This window comes from Eupeodes corollae, chromosome 2 (assembly GCF_945859685.1).
Source record: "Eupeodes corollae chromosome 2, idEupCoro1.1, whole genome shotgun sequence".
Classification (NCBI taxonomy): Eukaryota; Metazoa; Arthropoda; class Insecta; order Diptera; family Syrphidae; genus Eupeodes; species Eupeodes corollae.
This window is the reverse complement of record NC_079148.1, coordinates 127794004-127806621: the sequence shown is the minus strand read 5'-3', so window position 1 is coordinate 127806621 and position 12618 is coordinate 127794004. Positions and strand designations below refer to the sequence as shown.

Genomic DNA, 12618 nt, shown 5'->3' with positions numbered 1-12618 from the left:
GTTGGGTTAAAAAAGTTGTCAATTGAATTATTCTTACAAATTTTAAAATTCCCAACAATATTTTTCATATAAAGAAAGAGTTTAGTTTGAAAATCTAGTTTTGTTAAATAGATTTTGAGTCAGAAACAAATTTTTAAAAATTTTATTAGCACTCTTTAATTTTTACAAATTGGATAAATGAAATTAATTTAAGAGATATCAAGAACAATTTATACCAAATTTTCTGTGAAATAAAAAAGTTTAAAGACAATATTTTTAATTTTTGAAAAGCTATTTGATTCGTCAGTAAATTTTTACCAACTTTTGTTTATTTTCTTTTAAGTTTTTATTTTTTTTGTAAACAAAGCTTAGATGTTCTCAAAATTTTACTGAATGTTGAAAACAATATTTTTTAAAAGATTAAAGTAGTTATAGCTTTAATATAAACTTAAATTTAAAAAAAAAAAGATATTCAATTTTTAACAACTTTGAGTAATGGTTTTTTAGGTTTTTAATTTTTTTATTAAAAAAAACTGTCAATTTGATTTTTCTCAAAATCTTACCAGATATTAAAAACGTTATTTTTCGTTGCACAAAATTGTTTTGGAGATGAAATCATTTTGTATTCGTAAAAGTTTCGAGGTGACACATTTGTCCAGTGTTTTTGATTTATAAAAAACCGTTAATTGGATTTTTTTTAGGGTTCACCTTTTCTTAAACTGCTATGGTAAGAACCACCCATGCAATTTTCTTGGGAGCTCTTTCTGCATCTTTCTGTCTTATTTTCTGTATAACAAAATTTATTTGAAGTCGATATCTCTTCTGATTCTTGAGCTATGGACGAAGAAAAAACGTCGCGAACAAATCTTTTATTTTGACTCTAGGGACCTTGAAACGTAGAGAAATGTCAAAATTTTCAATTTGACAAATCAGTCCCATTACAATATCCAAAAAAAATTATAGTTGTGAAATTGTTACATTTTTCAAAATCTGAATTTCCTCTAGGCTTCCAAAATTTTAATTTTCTAAATTTATAGTAAAAACTCGATGGCAACACTATAACCGTCCGTATATTTTTTAAAGGTGCAAAGGCAATTTGTCTCTTTCTAGGGCAAATAATAAAAAAAAGAAAGTCTATAACACAACAATACGAATTCATTTTCTCTGAATATATACGCTCATCGAAAAATGAGCAGGAACAAAACAAGTTAACAAAAAGAAAAACCCCTCGCCCATTCCCAGACATTCATACATTCTTTTGCTTAAAATCTCTGCCCTGGTAGTTTCATGGTGAGATATGTAGGGTAAATGCGTAGAGTATACCATACCAGGTTACAAAATAATACTCGAAGACGACACCCGCCGTCGTCGCCGTGCCTTCTGTGCAGTATATCTCTGTATACACCTACATACCTGCCTAGTCAAAAGGATATGAAAGAGTCCTTTACTGCTGCTGTTTCTGCTTCTGCTGGGTGCTGATGATGGGTATGTCTCGTATGATTTAGTTTTTGTCCTATACTGTCTATATAATTTGTACATTTCATTCAGTTCTGGTGGAGGTATTAACCATCCATGAGCCAAAAAGCTCTTTTTCCAAATGATGTCGACAACCAACCGACTAACCAAACCCACCTCCATACCGCCCAAGGACAAAGAGTAATAATGATAAAGCGCCTGTGTCTATATTCCATGGTATGGAAGTGATAACAGTTCTTGAGGACTCACAATGAATGTGGATGTTTTTTTTAAAGGTATACTCAACTCGTATCGACTCGACTAGTATATGGGGTATCACTCTCGATATCAGAAATATACAAAAAGGAAATAAGCTTCAGTTATCAAGCTCAGTATTCAGTTAGCTTCGGTCGGTGACGGTTCTTTTAAAAAGTAGTTATACCCTAATCGGGATTCGAAAACGGTGACTCCTTAAAATGGGAACTCTTCCATCTGTATATACATTTTTTTCCAAACCATCAAAGTAGACAAAGGATTTTATGTTGTTATTTTAAATCGACTTTAAAGGATAAATTTAAAGAGTGTTTTACTCAGTATATTCTTAATCCTCCAATCAATGTTTTGAAAACACATAAAGATAAAAACTCGTCCTTAATTTTTCAAAACTATACAAAGTGAAAGAAGAAAAATCCACCCAATATATTGTAATATTAAATCGAGCTTTTCTCAACAACAAAAAAAACACAAAAGAAATCCTCTTAATATCCTGTAACTTTAAGTGTATGTAACATGTCTAGTCGGAAGCGAGTCCTTATACCCATTTAAAGAAATTAATTATATATTTGTCTGCTGCGAATGTATTAAAGGAAGGATTTAAAAAAAAATCACATAATTACTGATGTTGATAAAAATAATATCATTATATCCAAACGAGTGCTTCTAATTACATGTGTACGAGGGCTAAAGGATTCGTCTCAAGTTTTAACACATTGTCCTTGCTAATAATGATAATAATGTTCTAATATGTGTGTGGGAAGAAAAAAGTGAAATTTTATTATGTGAATGAGCGTAATCTGTTGCATATTGTGTATCTGATCTGTTTCTGCAAAATAAAACAAAAAAAGGATAGAATATCCTGTGCACTTCCTCCCGCAAAGTTCATCTAACGGAAATTCAATTAAAAATACGAAAAAAAAACCTTTTTAAGTGAAATATTTAATAAATTGGTTTAATTGACGTGCAACACTTTATTGGTGTTATTATTTTTTTGTTGTTCGTTTTGATTCTGTGTAAAAAAAGTATAAGTTTATCATTTAGACGGTAATAAAAAAAAAACGGAAATAGCCAATTACAAGGAACATGAGCAGAAATTAAAAGCAAACACATCCTTTGCTTTTTTCTTTATTGTTGTTGTGTTGTTTTTTGAATTGGAATAATAATGTGCCATTTTGCTTGCGTGTTTTGAGCTCATTTATAAATAATGTGTTTGTTGCTGGAGATATATGCACTACATGTATTGAAAATGATGTATACATAGATTCAGGTATGCATATTTAATTAACTTGTATGTATTTTCGATGCAACTATTGGTTTTCAATTTATGAAGAAATGGAGTCATTGAGTAGAATAATAATAATTATAATAGCAGTACAAGTTGTTCGTTCTTTGTTGTGAAATTATTGGAATAAATTTGTGATTTGTGCTGCAGGGGAAATTTACAGGACTTTGTTTTTAAATATTGGACTTTGTTTTTGATGTGATTCTTAAGTTTGAACATTTAACTTAATAAGCTAACGAAGGTATGTCGCAGTTTTAAAAAGTACAAATCTTCAGTGGATTGAATGTTTTAATTTCCAAATGATGTCCTTCAAAATAATTTTTTTTTTTGCAATAAGCTAAATTTTCATTAAATTGAATTTTCCTTAAGATTTAAAGGTTGTGAAAAAATTTTTGAATTGATTTTTTTTATTAAACCGAAATTAAACTTAAATATTTAGTATATTTTGGTGTCGATACCTTTATTTTTACTAAGAGGCTGGGATGCGAGCCACATTGATAACTTTCCATCCCGTCTGTCGATTTGTCTTGCTAACTTTTACAAAAGGTTCATGACAATATTTTGTGTTCTCCTAATACTTGAGTGAAAAACCATTTCATATCAATTTTTTGTTGTTTTTGCGTGTTTTTTAAGTTATCATTGAAGTTTTCTCTAAAAGATTACTACAAAATTACCAAAAATATTTTGTATATAATGAAACAGTTTAATTACAAAATCTATTTTTGTCACCCATTTTCTACCAATTTTAGTAGCATTTCTTGAAAGTTTTTATTTTGTATGTAAACAAATGCAGATTTCATTTTTCTAAGAAAATTAAGCTCATTTATTCACGAGATTTTGAGACTAGAATATCAATTTTTACCAATTTTACGTACTATTTTTTGTAGATATTAATTTTTGTGAGAAAAACTGACTGTCGAATTTTAAAATTTGTATTGAATATTGAAGACAATATTTTCTAAAAGATGAAATTAGTTTGAAATGAATATGTTTAATTTTTGAAAAGATATATGATTCGAAAATTATTTTGTTCTTTTAGTAATGCTTTTTTTAGGTTCGTATTTTTAATAAAAAAAAACTGCCAATTCGATTTTTCTCAAAATTTTACTAAACACTGAAAACATTAATTTCTCAAAGTTGGACCAGGTGTCAAAAACGTTATTCTTTGTTGCATACAATTATTTTGAAGATATAATCGTTTTTGTTATTGGTTCCTGATATATTTTAGGTAAACGAAAATGTTTACTTTTTTTTTTAAATTGCTTTGGCAAAAAACCACAAACTCAATTTTTTTGATAGTCCTTTCTGGATTTTCTGCATTATTATCTGTATAACAAAATGTTTTTGAAGTCGATATCTCTCCAGGTTCTTGATATATGGACGCCGAAAAAAACTTCTTGAAGCTACAGATGTACAAACAGACATCTCTCTAGAAATCTTCTATTAAGACTTTAGGGACCTTGAAACGTAGAGAAATACCGAAATTTTCAATTTGCAAATCGGACCGATTACAATAACTTCCTGTGGGAAGTAAATGAGGCTACGTTTTGGATGTCTTCGTTTTTTTGTATAAAAAGTTGTTAATTTGTTTTTTTCTAAAAAACACTTTCTAATAGTTAAAAACAATATTTTGCATATGATACGAGTATAATAAGTTTGATTTTAATGTTTTTTCGTAGTTATTTTGTCGAAAGCAGACTTTAATCAATTTTTAAAGGTTTGTATTTCGAACAAAAAAATACTAATTGGATTTTAGTTAGGAAATTATAGAGAATTATATAGAAAGAAATAATTATCTATATTTGCTATCAAGGGTGCATCCAGACTTTTAATCAGGGAGGGCAGGTGGTGTTTGGTCGCACACTTAGATGAGTTTTTACTCATCGCTTCAAAATGTTCTTAAATGTTTTGTAAAGAAGGCCATACAAATTTAAATAACATAAAGTGGATCTTAAACTTACATTTATAGATTTCAATTGCTGAAGTGGCAAATTTAGTTATCAAATTATTCTAGAACACTGTTGTCCAGCAAGGTATTGTATAACTATTTAATTTGGATGACTCCCTAGATATGAAAGCATTCCAAGATTCCGACATTTTTTAAATATGTCATAGTTAAGAGCTAAAACACAATAGTTTCACGCTTGTTTTGAAACGTAGCTTTTTTTCGAAAAATAAAATATACTTTTCTTGTTTCCATTTCTATTAATGCAAAGAGCGCTACAAAAATTCAAAAGAGACGATCTGATATGAAAAACTGTCTGACTTATTTTCGGGAGTCTATTGTTACTATCGCTATCAGTCTCCTTACTCGTATTTTGACCCTAAAAGGGTCAAAAAAACTTAAAAATTGTAGATAGAGGTTCTGGAATTTGAGGATATAGATGCATTAAAGTACATAATTTCTCTAAAAAATAATTTTAAAAAAATAAAGTAAACAAATAATTTGGAAAGAAACGTTTGTGTGGCACTCACAAATTACACGTTTCAGAATCTCTTTTCACTTCAAATCTCAAGAAATTCAAAGCTTTTATATCAATAAATATAATATTATGCCATTAGTTTAACAAAAGTGGTACTTTTATTGGGACATTTATGTTATTGAAATTCGTGTTTAAATCTCAGTTCTAGAGCATCTAAGGTAAATTCACTTCAAAAGTAGATTTATTTAAATTTTTAAGATCTTTTGTATTCAACAGAAAATCATTTCAAAAGAAATTAAATGCACGACTGGGTTGCTAGAACAAGCTAATGTCTTCCAAAAAGTCTGTTTAAAAATATTTTCAATATTTTAAGATTTAAAAATTTAACTTTTTTTCGAAAATCATTTTTAATGTCTTAAATATTTTTAGTAAGCACTAAATAAGTTGCTTATAGTAAAAATTTTACATTTAAATTTCTTTGTCAAGTATTGCAAACAAAATTAATATTTTTTTAAAATAAAAAAAAATACATTTTTGATCATCAAAAATCATTACCAATTTGATCATCGACAAGAGCTTGAAGAGAAAGAAGATTATTAAAGTCGGTCCATTAGTTCTTGAGAAACCATACAAAATGAAGGTTCTATGAGGGATACCCTTCTAGAGAAATACCAAAATATGTTTTTCTTGAAGAAAGAAGCCAAATTAATAACACACAATTAGAGATAGTTAAAAAAAAAAATCACATACTTTTAAATTGACAATTTGTCGTTCAATTACTAACAAATCTTTAAATGAAATATTTACTTAGACAACTTGACTGTATAAGCTTTATGTTGATGAATTTGTGCTGTTTTTGTAATAGAGCTGAATATCCGATTCATATTATGTTCTTGGTCCAGTCTTCAATTAAAAGTAGTACTTTTAGCAGCAAAAGTTGAGGAAGTAAAATACAAATTTTTTTCATATACAAAAAATTTATAATTCAAAATATAATGGGGATCATGTTCCTTAAAGCAAAATGATTAGTTTTGAATTAAAGGGAATTCAAAACTAAAAACTAACTAAAAATAAACAAACAAACTATCTTCCGTCATAACCCCTACGACCCCTTCTGGATACGCCATTGTTTGCTATCGAGATTTTTGAGTCAAAAATCAGTTTTTACAAATTTTGTGTTGTATTGTGGTACATTTTCATTTTTATGTTTTTTTTTTGTAAGAAAAATTATAGCTTTCAAAACTGTCCTGACGTTCTTGCATACAATTTTATAGGAAACATGACTTTCTGTTAGCAAAATATTTGAGGTGACAAGATGGGGACCTATTGCAATAACTTTCAAGTAAATACAAAATTATAGTGACTCAATACAAATTTAGTAAGTCTTTATTTAATCTGTTTAATTATAAAAAATACAGGTTCATATTTCTTACAAATAAAATTCGAAATATATTTCTTATAATTAGCTTTTGTTGTTCACATAGGATATTGCAATCATAATGTATTTGTAACATTCATGACCATCTTGAGTAGAATCAAACAATTTTTAAATTAATACGCTCATTTGTTTTCGAGATAATGGAGTCCAAAATCATTTTTTATCAAATTCTTGTAGTATTTTTAAAAGGTTCTTACAATATAAACTGTTAATTGAATTTTATTAAAATATTAACATAATACTAGTACAAATATTTTATTGTTTTTATTTTATAAAAATATAAATTGGAATAATTTTGTTGGCAACGAAATTGTTTATTTCTGCGATATTTGAGCCGAAAATCATTTTCTAGTTTTCAATAGTATTTTTAAAGTTTTTTTTATATTTGTTTAGAAAACCATAAAATATGCTTTTGTTTAAATTTATTAAATATTAGAACCAACTTCTTAAAAAATAAAGTAAATTGATTTTTTTAATAATATTTATTTAGTTAATTGAAGTCGCTATGGTTTTGGTATTGGTTCGTGAGATGTATAGGGTGAACAGAAATTTCCTTTTTTTAAATTCCATAAGTAAAAAAAAATATCTCTTACATTTTTTTCAAAGTCCTTTGTGCATCCTTCGTTGTTATTATCTCTGAAACAAAATTTATCTAAAGTCAATGTCTTTATTGGTTCTTCAGATACTGATAATTTCCCATTCGTTTCAGGGTGTCTAGTCTTACAAAATATTAATAAGAATATATTGTGTAAGATAGAAAAAGTTTCAAAGCAATATCTTTATTTGTTCTCAAGATAATGGAGTCGAAAATCATTTTTCATCAGATTTCATTTGTTTCTGTAGGATTTGATTTGCTGTAAAAGAGAGGTTGACAAGTGGATTTTTCTAAGAAGTTATCTAAAAGCTCACAATAATATTTTGCAAATGATAAAATAACTTGGATTTTCGGAGATATGTTAGTTACCCTCAATTTTGAAAGTTCTTATTTCTTAAAAAAAAATATCAATAGGATTTTTCTAAAGTAAATTACCTTATATTAAAAACAATCTTGAAAGCAATACCTAAATTTGTTCTAGAGATATTTAAGTCGAAAATCAGTTTTACAAATTTTATGTACAAATGTAACGAATTATTTAAAACAATGGTTTTTATAAGATAAATTTAGTTTGAAGCTATTATCTTTCATATTTGTCAACAACCTTTTTTGAGATTTTGAGAGGATACTTATGCAGATTTTTATGAAAAATTAAACAGATTTAAAAATCGGTTTTATTTATGCATACAATTATTTTGGATCTTATATGATTTTTTTCAAAATAAATTTTTTATTATTTATTTCTAATTAATTTTGTTCACTCACAAAAATTGATTTTTTCGAATGTATGCCACGTAAAAATGTTTAATGTAAAAAGTCACTAGCGTTATTAGTTCGACACACATTTGGGGTCAACCAAATTGTTCGATTTTTTTTAAATCTGACTAACCACCCACTCAATTTTCTTTAAGTTCTTTCTACATCTTTGGATGTTGTTATCTTTAATACAAAATTTACTTTAAGTCGAACTACGAATATACTCTCGCCCATCTTTCTACTTTCAAATTTTTTAATTAATTCTTGCTGAAATACAATCAAATAATGGTATCGCATTGGCTGTTGTATCTTCTGGCATTGCGGCAACTTTATTGGATGGAGGCAGAGCAGCTCATTCAATATTTAAATTGCCACTAAATATTCAAAATAACCAAGATTCGGTGTGCAATATAAAAAAAATCATCAATCAATGGCCACAGTGCTAAAACAGTGTAAAAATATCATCTGTGATGAATGCACTATGGCACATAAACATTCGCTTGAGGCGATGAACAGGACATTGAAAGATATAAAAAAGAACGACTATCTATTTGGTGGCATTCATACAAACACTTAACGTTATTCCGCGTTAAACCTACGTAAGACATTGAAAGATATAAAAAAGAACGACTATCTATTTGGTGGCATTCATACAAACACTTAACGTTATTCCGCGTTAAACCTACGTGCTTAAAATCATCGCCACAGTGTCATAATGTTTTAAAGTACAACTGAAAGTAAATATGTGTATTCAAATGCTTCAAGATCCATCAGCTGAAACATTCTCAAAACAACCTTTAGACGGAAAAAAGGATGCATAAAATTACCAGTCGATTTCTGCACGATTATTGATTTGCAAGATGATCGCATTGACCAGATATTTTCCGATGTACACAGACAAAACATGGGTGGCTGGCAGAAGGAGCAATTTTAGGAGCATAGGTTGTGCATGTCAACGAATTTTATTTCAAAATACAACACTTGTTACCAGGAGACTTGATGTCATACAAATCTATTGATACAGTTTGCGATGCTACCGAAGCTGTAATTTATCTAACTGAGTTTTTGAACTCATTGGATTTACCAGGCTTGCCACCGCACAACTTAATCGATTAGTAATCAAAAATTAATGAAAAATGTTATCGAAGCCAGAATTCTATTCCGAGGTGAAAATATATTATTACCGCAAATCCATATTATACCCACAGATGCACCAATTCAATCCAAACGTCTTCAATTTTCAATTGGATTGGAATTTGCAATGACTATCAATAATTCTCAAGGCCAAACGATGTCTGTCTGCTCTTGTTTTCACACGGACAATTCTCGAGTGGGCAAACCATAAAGTTTATTTGTATCGGCGAAGGATAAAATCACAAAAAATATAGTACACTCTGTTGCATCAAGGGATTGATATTTTTTTTTGTAGTATTGTAACTATAAGCGATATGTATATAATTTTAAAAAATTAAAACAATTTATTTAGCGATTTGTTATTTTAATATTTTGTCACCGTTTAAATAGCTATATCCACTACATCCTTACACACTTACAATAAGTAAGTTATATATTACTAACAAAATATTCCCTAGAAATTATTTATATGACAAAACAACGTTTGTCGGGTCAGCTAGTAGTTTTGTAAAAATTCAATGAAATTGAAAAAAGTTATACTAAAAATTGTTTAATGTTTCAAATTTCACGACAGAGAACAGCTTTTTATGCAATTTATTGGATACTTTCCAAAATATGTATCAAACAATATTTATTCCTGAGACCAATGTTCCTTAGTTTGTGTGCAATGAATAATCAACTAAACAGTGTCCTTATAAAGAATATTACAATTATATTTTGCTTAAAATATCCATGATCGTAAAATTAAACAATATGTGTTCGAAAGAACTTTCCTGTAAGACTCTTGAAACACATTCCTTAAGAACATATAAATAAATTGTTTATAAATTCCTCTTAAGAGTTGGGGCATTGTTTTCTTTTTTAAACCAATTTTTAAGTTTACCCTGAACTGCTCATGTAATTTTACTATATTGATATTATTACTTTATGGCTTTCATACAATCAAATAATCATAAATGATGGTTCCATATTTACAAACAAGCTGTTTATATATTTGATTTGTTCGGAAAATTCTTTATTATTTCCTGGAAGAATTAATGGACTATACATAATGAACTACCAACAACAAATGTAGGTGTATTTATTAATTACATCTACAAATAAAGTGTACATTGTGCAATAAAAATATTAATTCATTTCATTTTCCAATTCATTAAAGTCAATAAGAGAGTTTCAATTGACGCATACATAATTAAATTTTACGAGAAAAATTACAATATTTTTTCTGCATCATTATGTTAATTTTTATATTGTTATTGTCGATATGATTATACGTTTAAAATAACTATAAATATACTAGTTTTTGTTTTAAATCTTATTTTGTTGAATTAGATTAACTAAAACTATCTCTAGGAAATTTAAAAGTTTAGTCCTCAATTAGAAATTAAATCACTTATCCATCATCCATTTGAGAAACTATCAAGGATTATGTCGTCAACTTGGAATGGGAGAGGGGGGATGTATTTTATAACAAGGACATTGCCATATCGTCCACCATTCGCATCAACATCTCCATTAACAGCATCATCAAAAGACGACATAATGAAAACTTGTTGAATGACATAATCCTTAAAGGAGAGAAATTAGTTTGAATTTAAATATAATTGGGTTTTAAGGTCTGATTGTGAGCTTGATTTGTATTAAAATTAACATATTTCGAGTGACAACATATTTATTCACATATTTACCATTGAGGATTGAGAGCTAAAAGTCAAGTTCTTTAAGTATGATTCATGACCCCTTACACATTTGTTTGCGAGTAAATTAGGAGATTTTGATGGTTTTTTAATGGCAGAAGGATTTATGGTGATGTTTTGAGGCAACTTTATTTGAATGTTATTTTAAGAAAGTTTATCGTTAGTGTGAATAAATCTTTTTATTTTATTTAGATGTTTTTTAATATGTTCAGAGAAATTGAGTTTTGCTGCCAAGTATGTGAACATGTTGGATACTTTTTGATGATATTTCTGTTTTCCTCACAAATTGGTTTCAAGTCAAATTGTTCTTCAGTGGTGATTACTTTTGCGTCACTTAACTTAAGGTCGGTTTGAACTGTGAGGATTTTCAATAGAAAATGTGTATTTTATAGAGCATGCAATTAATGATGTAAGAAATTGAACTAGGACGTTGATAAACTCTTTTTGGATCGTTAAAAATGTTTAAATAATATTTCTTATGAACCAAATTATCATTGAAAGAACTTTAAAAAACAAGCGGTCACAAATTGAAACTTAAGCTTGTTATCTGTCCACATATTTATTACTTTAAATAAATTAAGTATTATTTTAAGTAGGACTTAAACTAATTACCAATTGAGTAAAATTTTTTTATGTTTTTAAATATTAAAATATATTATCAGTTTTTAAATTTTGTAACTAATTTCTTAGCAGTCAAATGGATTTTTCTAAAATGTTTATGAAATAACTCTGAAGTCAACATCTTACATTTTTCTCATTAAAAGAACTTTAAAAAATATAGAATCAACATTTTTAAGAAACTTTAAATAAATTAAGTAATATTTGAACTAGGACCAACATTTATTTTCAATTGGATTTCTTGTGAAATGTATTACCAAATGTTACCAACAAAACAATGTTGTATACAATGAAATTAGTTTGAAGTCAAACCTTTCTATGTTGTCAAAATATTAGACTACAAAATCAATTTTAAATATTTAAAGTAGTTTTTTAGTAGACAAATGGATTTCACTAAAATTTTTACCTAACGTAAACAACAATATTTTTTATGAGATGAAATAACTCCGAATGCAATATCTTTCATGGTTCTCAAGATATTTCAGGTGAAATCATATTTAAATACATTTTAGCAATTTTTTCGTAGATTTATATTTTTTTGGAAAACAAAAACTCAAATCTAGTGATATAAAATTATTTTGAAGGTAATATCATTTTTATTTCGAGTGATATTTGAACAGACACATTTCGTTTATTGTAAGAAAATTGCATGTTGTTTATTTTTTAATTAATTTTTTGCAAAGTGTCTTGAATAAAATTCATTGAAATCGATTGCATTATTGGTTCCTGAGATATAAAGGATTAAACAAATTTGTCGAATTTTTTTAGTATGTTAATTTTAAAAATAGGCTGAAATGCGATCCACACTGATAACTTCCCATTTCGTTTTTCGATTTGCCTTTCTCAAAAGTTTGTAGGTCTTAGTGTTATGTTTAAAAAGTTGTCAGTTCAATTATTCTTAAAAATTTCCAAAATTACCATCTTGAATAGTTTTATTTCAAAATCAAATTTTGTTAACGAGATTT

General features: G+C 27.6%; 1 protein-coding gene across 2 annotated transcripts in view; it reads left to right on the top strand.

Moving 5' to 3' along the window:
• Positions 1 to 1829: 1829 nt before the first annotated feature.
• The window catches only part of LOC129945332 (BAI1-associated protein 3), a 169719-nt gene continuing 158930 nt past the window's right edge, over positions 1830 to 12618 (top strand). The window contains exon 1 of one of the 2 annotated variants that reach the window (XM_056055002.1): positions 1830 to 2977. The gene's annotated coding sequence lies outside the window, so the exon portion shown is untranslated. Of the gene's footprint in view, positions 2978 to 3090; positions 3234 to 12618 lie in introns of those variants that run through there. The other variant, XM_056055003.1, reaches the window with a different exon arrangement.